This window comes from Helianthus annuus, chromosome 16, assembly GCF_002127325.2.
Source record: "Helianthus annuus cultivar XRQ/B chromosome 16, HanXRQr2.0-SUNRISE, whole genome shotgun sequence".
Classification (NCBI taxonomy): domain Eukaryota; kingdom Viridiplantae; phylum Streptophyta; class Magnoliopsida; order Asterales; family Asteraceae; genus Helianthus; species Helianthus annuus.
Genome location: NC_035448.2, coordinates 51,640,724 through 51,656,040, shown reverse-complemented (window position 1 = coordinate 51,656,040; position 15,317 = coordinate 51,640,724). Strand labels below are relative to the sequence as shown.

The window sequence follows — 15,317 nt, the reverse complement described above, 5'->3', positions numbered from 1 at the left end:
TGAACCGTCTGGTGTAAAATCAGATGCTGGACGGACAAAAGGTATGTTTTTGGTGTTCCTGTAAACATACGTTATATAAACTAATTTATAACAAGTCATATGTATTCTGTCCGTTAAATGTGTGTAGATGACGTTACTATGAAAGGAAACAATAATAGTGGGTTCTCGACTCCTCATGTTACGTCAACGTTTACACAGAATGTTATTGTGTACACTGATGTACTCCAAGATGTTCTTTCAGGTGCATATGATACGCAACGGATGGATGACATGCTCTCATTCGACTTAGGGCTGTCTCAGCCTCTTCCAAGTACACAAGAGTTGGTGGCGATGAGAGAAGAAACTGTGAAAAATGTTGATCCGGAAGCTGATGTTGGTGGCAAAGGAAAAAGAAAAAACAAATGTCGAAATACGGGAAATCTCCGTTTATGTTACGAGCTGTGGACATTAAATCATGGATGTAATTTAAAGATAAAATAATTTGGAGATACCTGTCCGCTTGTGTAGAAGAAACTCAGTATGTATTTTTTTTTTTTTTTTTTGCACAATCTTGGTTTTTAAAATATGTTTGTTATGATGGACAATCTCCTAAGACACATGTTTTGTTTTGTAAAATCACGTGTACAGAGTTGCAACTCCGAAGAAGAAGGGCAGGAAGGTTGCGACAAAAGAGGGCAGGGATCAAAAAGAAGTAGCCGAAGTTGCTGGTTCAAAAGGGTAAGCAACAGTTTGACTGGATTTTATTATTCCCTATTTAGTCGATGCATGAAATATTTATTGGAGGTTATAACCTTTAGGTTGGTGTCTACTTATGTAAGTGAATATGGATACACAAGTGGCGTATACACTGGTGTATTAACTACAGAAAATCTATATGTATGATATTGTTCAGGACATATGTGTTCCTAACGGAGTCTAGCATCGGGCTTATGTACTTTCAATTAAAAGATTTTTACCCAAGCGTGTGGAGGGGAGACGCAGTTATCAACTGCTTTACGACGGTCCTAAATTATGAAGAAGTTAACGGTAGAAAGCCGACCAAGGGGAAAGCAAAGAGGTTTACAAAAAAATTGGTGAAACTCGCCGTCTTTTCTGCCACACGGTTTGTTTTGTAAGTGATTACTTTACTTATATTTGTAAATCATTTTTAATTAGTTTTCGAAAAAAAAAATTCAGGTATTGATTGTTTGTTAATTTAAATATGTAGAACGACGACGTCTTAACTAACACGAAGTACGATGACAAGGGTCGGTTGGAGAAGTTCAGCAGTGCGTTGCTAATGGTGCTGAATAAGGATGCTTCACTTTTGAAGCTGACAGGTTATACGGTGATTGTTTTCCCAATACTGGAAAATCATCACTTTTATCTGGTTAGTTTTGACATGGAAAAGTTGGCAATAAGTGTAATTGACAACATGCATGCTAGTGAGAGCTTTATCGAGTTTTCGGATAACACTGATTTTTTAAAGAGGACGACACCGTTTAAAGTGGTAAGTATGAATTTAGTCTGTAAACGTACGCTTGTGTATAACGTTGCTAACCTGGTTTATGTTTGCTTTAAACGCAGAAAGATGTTTTCATAAAATACTTGAGATCCGTACACCATCCGAAATGTTTGGAGTTTGAGCCAGTAATACCGAAAAGGCTGGAGATCGAATGGGAGACAGTAGGAAATAGTGTGGATTGTGGAGTTTTTGCTATGCATCACATGGAGACCTGGTTCGGTGAAACCGACTTAAAATGGGACAGTGGGTTTCCTCTCGCGCATACACGAAAAAAAATCTAGTCTAACAAGATTAAGGAAAAAGTATGCTTGCAAGATTGTGTGTTCTGATGCAAACAAGCAGCGTGATGAAGTCATGGGTGCAGCCGTCACATGGAACTTGGCCGAAGGGTTTGAGGTTGAAAAGGGTTTGGATGTTAATGATAACTGAAGGAACTTCGTAGTGAAACTGACTTTGATTTACAATTGTTTTGAATTTTGGCTATGTTGTTTGCGACAATGTTGGTAAATCTTTTTTTGTGTATGTACATGGTGTTTTTTTGGTTTAATACATTGTTAGGAGATTGACAATGCATATATACTTCAAAAAAGAAAATATATGAACAAAACACCAGTGTATAACCGTTAAGTATATTTTCTTTTTTGAAGTATATATGCATTATCATTCTCCTAACAATGTATCAAACCAAAAAAACACCATGTACATACACAAAAAAAAGGTTTACCAACATTGTCGCAAACAGCATAGCCAAAATTCAAAACAACCGTAAATCAAAATCAGTTTCACTACTAAGTTCCTTCAATTATCACTAACATCCAAACCCTTTTCAACCTCAAACCCTTCGGCCAAGTTCCATGCGACGGCTGCACCCATGACTTCGTCACGCCGCTTGTTTGCATCGGAACACACAATCTTGCAAGCATTCTTTTTCCTTAATCTTGTTAGACTAGACTTTTTTTGTGTATGCGCGAGAGGAAACCCCTGTCCCATTTTAAGTCGGTTTCACCGAACCAGGTCTCCATGTGACGCATAGCAAAACTCCACAATCCACACTATTTCCTATCGTCGCCCATTCGATCTCCAGCCTTTTCGGTATTACTGGCTCAAACTCCAAACATTTCGGATGGCGTACGGATCTCAAGTATTTTATGAAAACATCTTTATGCGTTTAAAGCAAACATAAACTAGGTTAGCAACGTTATACACATGCGTATGTTTACAGATTAAATTCATACTTACCACTTTAAACGGTGTCGTCTTCTTTAAAAAATCAGTGTTACCCGAAAACTTGATGAAGCTCTCACTAACATGTATGTTGTCAATTACACTTATTGCCAACTTTTCCATGTCAAAACTAACCAGATAAAAGTGATGATTTTCCAGTATTGGGAAAACAATCACCGTATAACCTGTCAGCTTCAAAAGTGAAGCATCCTTATTCAGCACCATCAGCAACGCACTGCTGAACTTCTCCAACCGACCCTTGTCATCGTACTTCGTGTTAGTTAAGACGTCGTCGTTCTACATATTTATATTTAAATTAACAAACAATCAATACCTGAATTTTTTTTCCGAAAACTAATTAAAAATGATTTACAAATATAAGTAAAGTAATCACTTACAAAACAAACCGTGTGGCAGAAAAGATGGCGAGTTTCACCAAATTTTTTGTAAACCTCTTTGTTTTTCCCCTTGGTCGGCTTTCTACTGTTAACTTATTCGTAATTTAGGACCGTCGCAAAGCAGTTGATAACTGCGTCTCCCATCCACACGCTCGGGTAAAAATCTTTTAATTGAAAGTACATAAGCCCGATGCCAGACTCCGTTAGGAACACGTATGTCCTGAACAATATCATACATATAGATTTTCTGTAGTTAATACACCAGTGTATACGCCACTTGTGTATCCATATTCACTTACATAAGCAGACACCAACCTAAAGGTTATAACCTCCAATATATATTTCATGCATCGACTAAATAGGGAATAATAAAATCCAGTCAAACTGTTGCTTACCCTTTTGAACCAGCAACTTCGGCTACTTCTTTTTGATCCCTGCCCTCTTTTGTCGCAACCTTCCTGCCCTTCTTCTTCGGAGTTGCAACTCTGTACACGTGATTATACAAAACAAAACATGTTTCTTAGGAGATTTACCATCATAACAAACATATTTTAAAAACCAAGATTGTGCAAAAAAAAAAAAAAAAAAATACATACTGAGTTTCTTCTACACAAGCGGACAGGTATCTCCAAATTATTTTATCTTTAGATTGTATCCATGACTTAATGTCCACAGCTCGTAACATAAACGGAGATTTCCCGTATTTCGACATTTGTTTTTTCTTTTTCCTTTGCCACCAACATCAGCTTCCGGATCAACATTTTTCACAGTTTCTTCTCTCATCGCCACCAACTCTTGTGTACTTGGAAGAGGCTGAGATAGCCCTAAGTCGAATGAGGGCATGTCATCCATCCGTTGCGTATCATACGCACCTGAAAGAACATCTTGGAGTACATCAGTGTACACAATAACATTCTGTGTAAACGTTGACGCAACATGAAGAGTCGAGAACCCATCTGCCTCGTCGGCCCCACTATTATTGTTTCCTTTCATAGTAACGTCATCTACACACATTTAACAGACATAATTCATATGACTTTTTATAAATTAGTTTATATAACGTGTGTGTATATATATATATATATATATATATATATATATATATAGGGTGGGGTTCTAGAGTGAACACTAGTGTATTTGCGAACTGAGTGAACAAATCCTGGCCATTGATCTACACACGTGTATGGCCAGGATCTCATAATCAAATCGTAAAATACACTAGTGTATTTCAACATCAAATCCTGGCCATTAATCTACACATATGTATGGCCAGGATTAGTTCACTCAGTTCGCAAGCTACACTAGTGTTCACTCTTGAACCTAATCCTATATATATATATATATAGGGGAGGGTTTAAATGAGAACGCTAAATATTGTGAGAACCGTGAGAACAAATGAAAAAACCATGAGAACTTGGTCAAAAACAATTCAAATTTAAAATTTTTTTCTACACTTATCATTATTATTCGAATACAATGTTAGAAATTCAATTTACATGTTTAAATTTACGTGAATTCATAACTAAAGAAAATTTACACATGTGTAAGTATGACATTTACACATGTGTAAATCTGCTATATTTACACATGTGTAAAAAATCTAAAATGAATGATTTTGAAATGAGAAATGAATTATTTGATGTTATAAATTCTTGTTTTGATGTTGTTTCTTAATTACAATGAGGTTTGTATAAAAAAAATTGGTTTTGATTGGTTTTTTCATTCGTTCTCACGGTTCTCGCAATATTTAGCGTTCTCAAGATAACCCTCCCCTATATATATATATATATATATATATATATATAGGTAGAGGATCCTGTAAAAAGTGCTCAAAGTGTAAGAAGTGTGAGAAGTAGGGGTGTTCATCGAATCGAATATCGAATTTTCGAATTATTCGAATCGAATTGTTCGAATAATTTTTATTTTTCCTTGAATTCGTATTCGATTCGAATTCGATTAAAACCTATCGAATTCGAATCGAATACGTATTCGAATAAAAAACCCAATTCGTATTCGATTCGTATTCGATTAAAATTTCGAATTCGAATCGAATTCGAAAAAAAATCGATTTAATTCAGATTCTTTAAAACATGTAAAAAACTATAAAAATAAACATAAATTTTAAAGCAACCATAAAACACGATATGACATTAAAAATTTTCAAATAAAGTACCACAAGTCTAAAATTCAAAAAGAGAAGCCGGGAATAATCACTCCATATGTTTAGAAATCTATTGATAGATTTGTTAATTAGGTTTTACTTATGGGTCATGTAATGGGTTTGGTAATGGGTAATTTTAATACTTGGAAAAATTTAGAAAAGAATTTATAGTATAGCTTAATAAAAGTGATATATTTATTATATATAAAAATAATAAATAAAAATGTATAATTTTTATTCGAATTTCGAATCGAATCGAATTTTAAATTATAAATTCGTATTCGATTCGTATTCGATTTACTTGACTCGAATTGAATCGAATTCGAATTCGAATTATTATGATCGAAACGAATTCTTGATAATCGAATCGAATTTAAACGAATTTCGAATTTTTCGAATTCGAAACGAATCCTGAACACCCCTAGTGAGAAGTGTATTATAACACTATATATAATACTATATAACACCATATAAACACCGTATAACTATATGTAACACCATATAATACCATATAACACTATGTAACACTATATATCATTATATAACAAATATAACACTATAGGTTGTCTGATAGCATGTCTGTGATAGATGTATAGTGTTATATTTGTTATATAATGATATATAGTGTTACATAGTGTTATACGGTATTATATGGTGTTACATATTGTTATACAGTGTTTATATGGTGTTATATAGTATTATATATAGTGTTATAATACACTTCTCACACTTCTTACACTTTGAGCACTTTTTACAGGATCCTTACCCTATATATATATATATATATATATAGGGTGGGAGTTGGCTACAAAGTCCATTTTTCCTACAAAGTGTAAAAAGTCATAAACCACCATAATGTCAACCATATAACACACTGAAAACCGGCAAATAACATAGTGAAGATTATTAAAACACCATATTTGTGGGTTTTGTGTTGTGTTTTGGATGATAAGACTTTGATTATCGAATGACTAATATTATAGTGTTTTATGTTGATTATCATGTTGTGTTTTATGTTCATAGTTCTACGATGACGTGTTTGAAGTTTTCAAGGACTGTTAGGGTTTGGATATTGTGTTTTAGTGTTCTTCACTATGTTATTTGTGAGTTTTTGTGTTTTATAGCTGCAATTGTGGTGTTTTATGACTTTGTACACTTTATAGGAAAAATAGACTTTGTAGCCGAACCCTACTATATAGGGATCGGTTCAAATGAAACCATCCCCGGTTACGAGAATCGTAGGAACCAATATTAACCAATCAAAAAATAACACGTCATTAAACATGTGTGTATAATTGCGAGAACCGAAGGAACAAACACGAACATGTTTGATTCGATTACAGCCCTAATTGTAAACCTAACACAAAAAAACTATTATTAATTAATATGTTTGAAAAAGTCGACAGCATTGTTATCGATTCTTTTTGTTTCTAAGTTAAAAATCTTCTATACACATGTTAAATAAGTTTCTACTTTTAATTATTTATTTATTAATTTCTTTGGTGTAGCATTTAAAATATATAAATTCCTTTGTTTTGATGTTATTGTTTAGTTAATTATTACGGATTCTATTTAACGCATTATTAATTTGATTTAGAGATGTATTTTTTTTATAATAAACATTCACAAAAAAATTCAAAACAAATATTAATCCGTACAAAAGCCTAACTTAGTCTTAGCAACATAATATTGTTATATTAGCCTTAGTACATCCATCGAAATAAATATGGTTATTGGATTTTAATAATCTTAAGTTACACCTGTTGGCCGATAATAATCCTAACATTAAAAATTCCCTCCAATGATCCCAACTTGTAAAAGTTTGGCCCACATTGATCATTTTTAAACATATAAGAATTTGGCATCCTCAATCTGGTGATTATGACATTGTTAAAGTCGTTGAAAGCAATGGAGACATTGTAAATGTTTTGCCCCTCACACATGTGGCTTGTTACAAGACAGTTTTTAAGGTTGTTGATGATAGGGTTGTGGAGATACTAATTGATGAGTCACACAGGTTCTTTTATCAGGTCCGGGCTGTTCTTTTAACGGATGAACAAGATGGTCGGTTGAGAGGGTTTGGGAGCTTGATTTTGCACAATTTCTAGGACTGGCCCCAAGTAGCACCTGTAGCGGAAGGGAGAATGCAAAGAAGTAAAAGTGCTAATGCTAAACATATTATAGTATACACTAAGTGGAACAATAAGTTCACACTTTGATCATCTTAGCCCTTTTTTGTTTGGTTTATATCTATTTGTATGGCATTCTTTGCAAAAAAAAAAAAAAAAAAGAAAAAGAAAAAGAAAAAAAATTGTAGTCCCGTAACGATCCGATTTCAGTTTCGATTCGGTAAAAATAATGAGACGGGTGATTCTGAGCCAAGAACCAAGATAAACAATAGAAAGATAGACAGATAAAATTGAAAGAAAGATATTTTTCATTGTGATAAAAGATTACAAGATAATCATCCACCCCAGGTGAGCTCTCCCGGGGTGGTGGCTCACAAACGCACACCTCACAAGTGAGGTATAATATTCTATTTATAGCCCCTTAAGCCTTGTTTTCCAAGCAAGCCGCCTCTTGCTTGGATAACCTACTAAACTCGCTAAAATACCCGACTAAAATAACTAAAAACGTCATCCTATACAATACAATAAAACTGCAAAACTAAAACCGTCATAATTGATATCATTCTCCAATTTGACCCAACACTCAATAGATTCAAGTGCACTTGCAGAACTCCTTAATTTATTTAAGTACACCTATGTTAAAAAATGACCAATGAGGGCCAAATTCTTACAAGTTGGGATCGTTGGAGGGAATTTTTAAACTTGGGATTATTATTGGCCAACAGGATTAACAAAATCCAATAACCCAAATAAATAAACAAATATCACTACCCATCCATCACTAACCCCAACCACGAATGAGATGATTTTTGTTTTTGTTTTAGTTTTATTTGTTTCATTGGACTATCCGTAGCTAATATTCATTAATGAGCATAAACAAATCAAGAAACAAACTTAATATGATACTGACCTTTCTGAAACTCAAAAACACGTCGTTTGAGATAGCTGTCGTGAGTGTCGTTCAACAAGACGCCATTGGAGATTTGCTTGACATATGCTAATAAACCTCATCCTTGTTGGCGAATCTGACTAAAAAAACTTTGAAAGTAACTAACAAAGGGATGCGTGGGTTCGAAGGTGAACTGAAGTAAAAAAAAAATTGGTGAAGTGAAGCAGATCGCACAATTTGTTGGTGGCTGCTAGGGTTGTTGAAGACTTTAGGAATTTAGGTTAGATGTGAGAGTTGGTCCGTTGGATAATACTCGATAAACATTTGGACTTTTGGTAATGTTGAACTTGGGCAATCTGCAAGCCCACTTAAAGTTAATGCAGTAAGCTCAAGCCCAAACCCCTAAAGATATCATGTCAAAATATATAAGATGAAAAAACAAATATAAGGATATTATTTAAATTCAAATGTCTGGTTCGGTTTAAACTGACATTTGTTTCGGATTGGATTCTAAATCCGAATTTGTAATTCAGTTTGGATAAAAAAAAAATTGATCTAAATGCTAATGTGGGCTAGCCCATTTGGTAGAGGCACATGCCTCTTAAACGAGAGATCTCATGTTCAAACCTGTGTAAACAGTGTAAGAGCAAGCTTTGCCGTTAAAGAAAACAATCCGAATCTAAACTCGTTTTGAATTGAATTTTAGTCTTTTCAAGTTCGTTTCAAATAATCAACACCCCAGATCCACAAAAAACATAAACATATATGTTTTCAGTGATACAATAGAACAAAAGCTAATGCTCCAAAAAATAAGTGGTGAATACATGTACAATGTTGGATGTCAAACACTAATGCTCCAAAAAATAAGTTAAACAAATTTAAAAAAGTGGGTACAAAATATCTTATCGAATTTATACCATCTAATAAAACATATTTATTTGACACGACTGGTTCCCGAGAATTTCTTTACGTTGAAACGTGTACCAGCTGAAAACATGCATAAAAATAAGTAGGAAAACATATTATGTTTGACCCGACATATTTTTCTGAAGAAAATTTACGCAAAACGTAATAAACCAATTTGAATTTATACCGACACGTGCATAAAAATAAGCACGTAAGAAAATAGTGTTTTTAAGTTAAAGAATGATACGGCGTGTTGCGGCGGTGTTGAAACGTAAGGTCACTCGAATTTATACCATTTAATGAAAACATATGATATTTAACCGACTCATTTTCGAAAAAAATATAAATTTTACGTTAAAACGTAGATCAATTGAAAACGTACTCATTTGTTTGACCCCACTACCTGTAAAAGTGATCCTTAATTTACAGCAAGCTTAACCACCTTAATTTACAGCAACCTGAACATTTGGTGTGCAACAATTCTAGATGCCTAAAATCTACAATCTTTCACGTTGTTATGTACCATCTTCTAAACATAAACTTTCTCAATAACACTAATTATCATAATAACCTTCAACAGCAATCATTTATTCTTCATTCATATTAATTAGCTAACATCAACTTTACTAGAATCCCAAAATCTATGATTATAACTAAAGGCAAAAGATCAAATACAAATAATCTTAACATACTAAACATACAAATTGAAGGAAAACCCAAAAAGACAAGGTGGCATTTTTGTAATTACCACCAACTATCAAAGTTACAACAAAAAATACCTAAAAAAAACACAATTTTTTTTTTAACATTTTTTATTAAAAAATCGCTACATTTCGTTAGCCAAAAAAAAAAAAAAAAAAATTTTTTTTGGCTGCTACTAAAAGTAGCGATTTTTTAATAAAAAATGTTAAAAAAATAAAATAAAATAATTTGTGTGTTTTTTTTTTATTTTTTTAGGTTTTTTGGGGGGTTTAGTTTTTAGCATTTTAGCTTGGGTGGGGGGGGGTTAGGGTTTTTTAGGTTTTTGGGGGGTGGGGGGGGGGTTTAGGTTTTTTTTTGGGGGTGGGGGGAGTGGTTAGGTTTTTTTAGGTATATTTGTAGAGTGGTTAGTTTTTAGCATTTTAGCTTGGGTGGGGGGGGGGTTAGGGTTTTTTAGGTTTTTGGGGGGTGGGGGGGGTAGGTTTTTTTTTTTTTGGGGGGGGGGGGGGTTTAGGTTTTTTTTTGGGGGTGGGGGGAGTGGTTAGGTTTTTTTAGGTATATTTGTAGAGTAATTTTGATAGTTATTGATAATTACAAAAATGCCACCTTGTCTTTTTGAGTTTTCCTTCAATTTGTATGTTTAGTATGTTAAGATTATTTGTACAAGAACTTTACCCTATAACTAAAAACCCACTTCATACTTCAAAAGAGATTTCACATATAATGAACACATGTACAATTTTTCATATGCTTTCATTTATATAGCTATTGTGAGCAAGATTCAATCTCATTTCATATCATTCCATCAAAACCCAAAGAAGATTTAGCACATTCATATCTTATCTCCAATATAATTCATCAAATAAGAAATTACAATTTACCTAGCTCTTAGCAAGTCTAGATGAGTAGGAATCAATGTACATGAAAGGGATTAATCACCAATTTTCACTTCAATTTGCTGAATCAGATGTTCTTGACAAAAAGGGCAGCCTTCTTTTTCCCTCTCTATGTATCGACATACACACACACACACAAAATGCCAGACTTTCTTTTCCCTTTTCTTTTATTAATTTCAGTTTTCATATGCTCAATTTCAGCCCCTCAAGTTTGGGTGTTTGAGCAATAGGCACTACTTATCTAATTCTTTCAAGTTTGTGTATTGGAATGTGCATTAGTGGAGTATTTAGGGTTTTTGAATGATTAGAAATCTTCCTTAGGTAACACCTGTCAAAAAGAAGGAAAGGTGGGCACCCCATGGGGCCGCCACCTACTCATGCACGCACACTCTTCACATATGCATACATATATAATATATATTAGGCAAAAACTGGTATTTAACTGACTACCGGGTATTTTATTTGGTGTTTTAGTCACGTTTTAAGGCGTTCAAAATTAGTTTTATTGCTGAACAATATTTTATTTGTCTCAACTTGCTGCGTTGTTTATGTTTTGTTAGATACTCGCGGTATTGCGAAATATGCGCTTAAATTCGCAAAATAGAGATTTTAAGTGTTTTAATTAATTTTTCTTCACGGATATGATTAAAAATAGGATTTTAATCATAACGGAGTACTTTTAGGATTTTAACATTAATCGAGCGGTCACCGACGTTGGTTTCGCATCTTGTTCGTTATGCGATAAGCATTTATCTTATTATTGCCAACATAATTTTTAACGAAGTTTAACTCTACCATCACATCAAATACCATATATTAACATCAAATTCAATAAAATATTGCCTTTATTTGTTCATAACACATGTCACACTAGTATGGTACAGACTCAAAATAGCCGGGTGTCACACCTAGAGGCGTGAACCAACACTAGGGCCAGTTTCTCCAGCGTTGGGTACCTCGTTTCTGGTTCTGATAATTTTGCTGACGTAGTAAATGGGAGTTTGAGTACGTCCCGTTCTACCATTAGTACTGCACTACCTACGTGATGTGCAACTATCAAGTACATTTTTAGCACTTCCTTTGAGGCGGGGCGGGGGGGGGGGGGGGGGGGGAGGGGGCATCAACGTTGGCAAGTGTGCCAAAAGAGCTTCATTTCTTGCAAGGATCTTTCCGCCTCGCCTGTCCATTTGAAATTATTTTTGTTTAGGAAATCTTTTAGAGGGCTGATGAAAGGAAACGATCTCTTCGCTTGCTTTGCCAAAAATCTATTGATGACGACCAGCCTTCCGTTTAAAATTTGAACTTCCTTCAAAGTTCTGGGCGATGGCATGTTCGTTATTGCCATAACGTTTTCTGGGTTGGCTTTAAACCCATCCCTAGTGACCACCTAGGAATTTGCACTCTTCGACCCCAAAAGAACACTTCTTGGGGTTCAGCTTTATGTTATACTCTTGAAGCTTACGAAACATCTCCCCAATATTCTGCAACATAACCTTTTCCTCAGTACCTTTGATGACCAGATCATCTACGTATATATCCAAATTTCTTCTGAACTGTTTTGTGAAAGCCTTGTCCATCAATTGCTGCTTTGTTGCCCTTGTGTTCCTTAATCATGACATTATAGGGTGAATCTGCTCGGATGACTAAAAAGGGGATTACAATTGTTTGTTCATATGGTGCCTTCCCAAAAGTCACCGGGAAGGTAATTTGACCGATGCGGTCTACCTTTTCTCCTGTAAACCCTCTAATAGAAGCGTGCACAAGCTTCAATAGCTTCCTATCTTCTTGGTGCATATGATTGTAACACTGTTCATAGATAATATCTTAAGAACTTCCTGTGTCCACCAATATTCTCCTCGTATGATAATCACCGATAACGGCGGTGATAACAAGAGGGTCGGTAGTTACACTGAGTTCCTCAGGGCGGGGCCCTACATGAATGTCAGTCAGCATCCATGGCTCCAGTATTTCAATCCCGCGTTCAGTCCTCTCATATCTTCAACGTAGAACATGTTCATGTCCCGCTGTCTATTACTTGTCTTTGCTTCTTCTTCTTTGATGGGTGGGGGACTCTACTTGTTATCCTTTTCTAAGTGAGCCAATTTACCTGCGTTCACATAGTATTCAATTTGTTTATTCAACTGGAAGCAATCATTAGTGTCATGCCCTCGCCCCTGGTGATATTCACAATACTTCGCTGGGTCTTTTCCCGACGAATCCTTAAGTGGCCTTGGGGGGCTTAGCTTAAGGTTTTCAGACGCCAAGATTTCAGCCGACGTCTTACTCAATGTTGGAAGTTCCGATCAGGTTCAGGTTGATGAAAAACCATTTCTTATCGACGGACCCCTAGGTCGATCGTATCGTCCTTGGGATGAAGTTGGTTTAGGAGGCACATGTGGTGTAGGAATGCTGAAATGTGAAGGCATCGGGAATAGGGTCATCTAGAAACTGGTACTTGCTTAGAGAGGAAGGAATGGTGTAAGAGAAAGTATGTTCATCAAAAGTAACATGACGTAAGATGTGCACTCGACCTATAGTAGGATCAAAACACCGGTGTCCCCGGAAATCAGGTGGGTATCTAAGAAAAATGCACCTCACAGAGCGACTATGAAGTTTATGAGGTTGGGTAGCGGATGTGTTAGGGTAACATGAACAACCAAACACCTGTTAGTGATCCTACGTGGGATGGCATATATATAGTGTAAAAGTGGGAGTGAAGAAGTTAAGTCATTTTGTTGGTAAAATGTTATAAAGGTAGGTCGCAGTGTGAAGAGCTTCCAACGAAAAGAGAGGTGGAAGGTTGGCATGTATAAGGAGCATGCATATAATGTCATTTAGGCGACGAATCATACATTCAGCTCGACCGTTTTGGGAGGATGTCTGGGGACAAGAGAAACGGAATAACAACCCATGTTGATTTTTAAATGCATAATTGTCAAATTCTCCTCCCAAATCGCATTGAGAGGTTTTAATATGTCTATTAAATTGGGTTGCGATTAAGCGGTGAAATTTGACAAAGGTTGAAATGTTTCGGATTTCTCTTTAAGTTGATAAACCCAAACAAAATGTGAAAAATTATCAATAAGGACCATATAATATTTATATCCTGTTTTACTCGTGATAGGGGAAGTCCATAAGTCAGAATGTATAATATCGAATGGCGTAGACATAAAAGAATTTGAGGCATAAAAAGGCAAACGTTTACTGTTCAATAATTGACATGAATGGCAAAAACTAGACTTGTCTTGTTTACATGGAAAATTGAAATTACGACTAAGAATTTCTAAAACTTGAGCTCCGGGATGACCAAAACGATCATGCCAGGGTAGTGCAATGGATGTTAATGAGCACGCTTGAGGCGGAAGTTGTGGAGCGATGAGCGGATAGAGATCTTTGGTTATTGTAGCGTGAAAGAATTCGTCCAGTTTTGAGGTCCTTCAAAGAAAAGCCAAACGGGTCAAATTCGATAGATACATTGTTATCACGAGTAGAATGTCTAACAGATATTAGGTTTTTGATAACTTTAGGACTTTGAAGGATGTTGGGTAGGATATAAGTGCGGTCACAAATGGTGTGGTAGCCAGTGCCTGATCCTTTTATTGGCAAACATTCACCATTGCCAACTAAAAGTTTACTGAAAATAGGAGATGCAGATGGGTTTAAAATCATACCTTAATCATGAGAGATATATGTCTCGACGCCAGTATCCATGTCCCTGAAGATGCATGGTAGCAAAAGTTGCTTGAAGGTCAGAAGGATTTAATGCATCATACCCTTGAGTTTGAGGCTGAAATTGAGGAGCCATAGGTGGATAAACAGCAAAGTTAGCTTGTTGAGTGTTATCTATGGGCTGTTGATGCCGAGTAAGCTGGCCCGAAGTCTGATAGGCTTGCTTGTAATTAGGCCTTGACGACTGTCGTAAGGGTCAATAAAAACCTAACTAAACTAAATAGATAGCGTAAGTAGGGTATCATATCCATGGGGAATTTGTGGTCAGTGTAGAAGATTTTAACTAAAACTAAAATTACCTAGATTAGGGGGTTTGATTAATTGATTTTAAAATAACAAAAGTAATTACGAAAGTTGTGATCAATACGAGAAAAAAGCAACCCCTACTCGGAATCCTGATTGCTCGTTTTAACACAAAAACTTGTTTATAGATTCAAAACACCACATATATATGGCCTTGGAATTAATGAATTTGATTAAATATTAGAGATAGTATTTAATACTCACCATGCAATCTAATAATCCGTTTAATTATATCAATTATCCACCGATTTACCAACCCGATAACAACGCGAGGAAGTTGCCAATACGCTTGATAAAACGACAAATAATTCAAATATAAAAAACTTTTCACATATCCAACACAAGTAGTCAAGATTTACCAGTTAAACAAATCCACAAACAAAGTTTAACGCAAAACTACACAATCGTTCATCTGGACGGGAACTACAAGTGTTTAACCGCTCAAGCTTGTCTTCACATCGTCGGTTGTCATCCTGAGT

General features: G+C 35.3%; 1 long non-coding RNA gene across 2 annotated transcripts; it reads right to left on the bottom strand.

Moving 5' to 3' along the window:
* Positions 1–920: 920 nt before the first annotated feature.
* On the bottom strand, positions 921–8,658 carry LOC110942391. 2 transcript variants are annotated; one of them, XR_004884158.1, is made up of 6 exons: positions 8,327–8,658; positions 3,723–4,130; positions 3,442–3,611; positions 3,127–3,346; positions 2,744–3,025; positions 921–2,662 (listed from the first exon to the last, which is right to left on the bottom strand). It is a non-coding gene; the product is annotated as an uncharacterized LOC110942391 (long non-coding RNA). The 2 variants fall into 2 exon arrangements; XR_002594814.2 differs by having other exon boundaries at positions 3,522–3,611; positions 8,327–8,655.
* Positions 8,659–15,317: the final 6,659 nt, after the last annotated feature.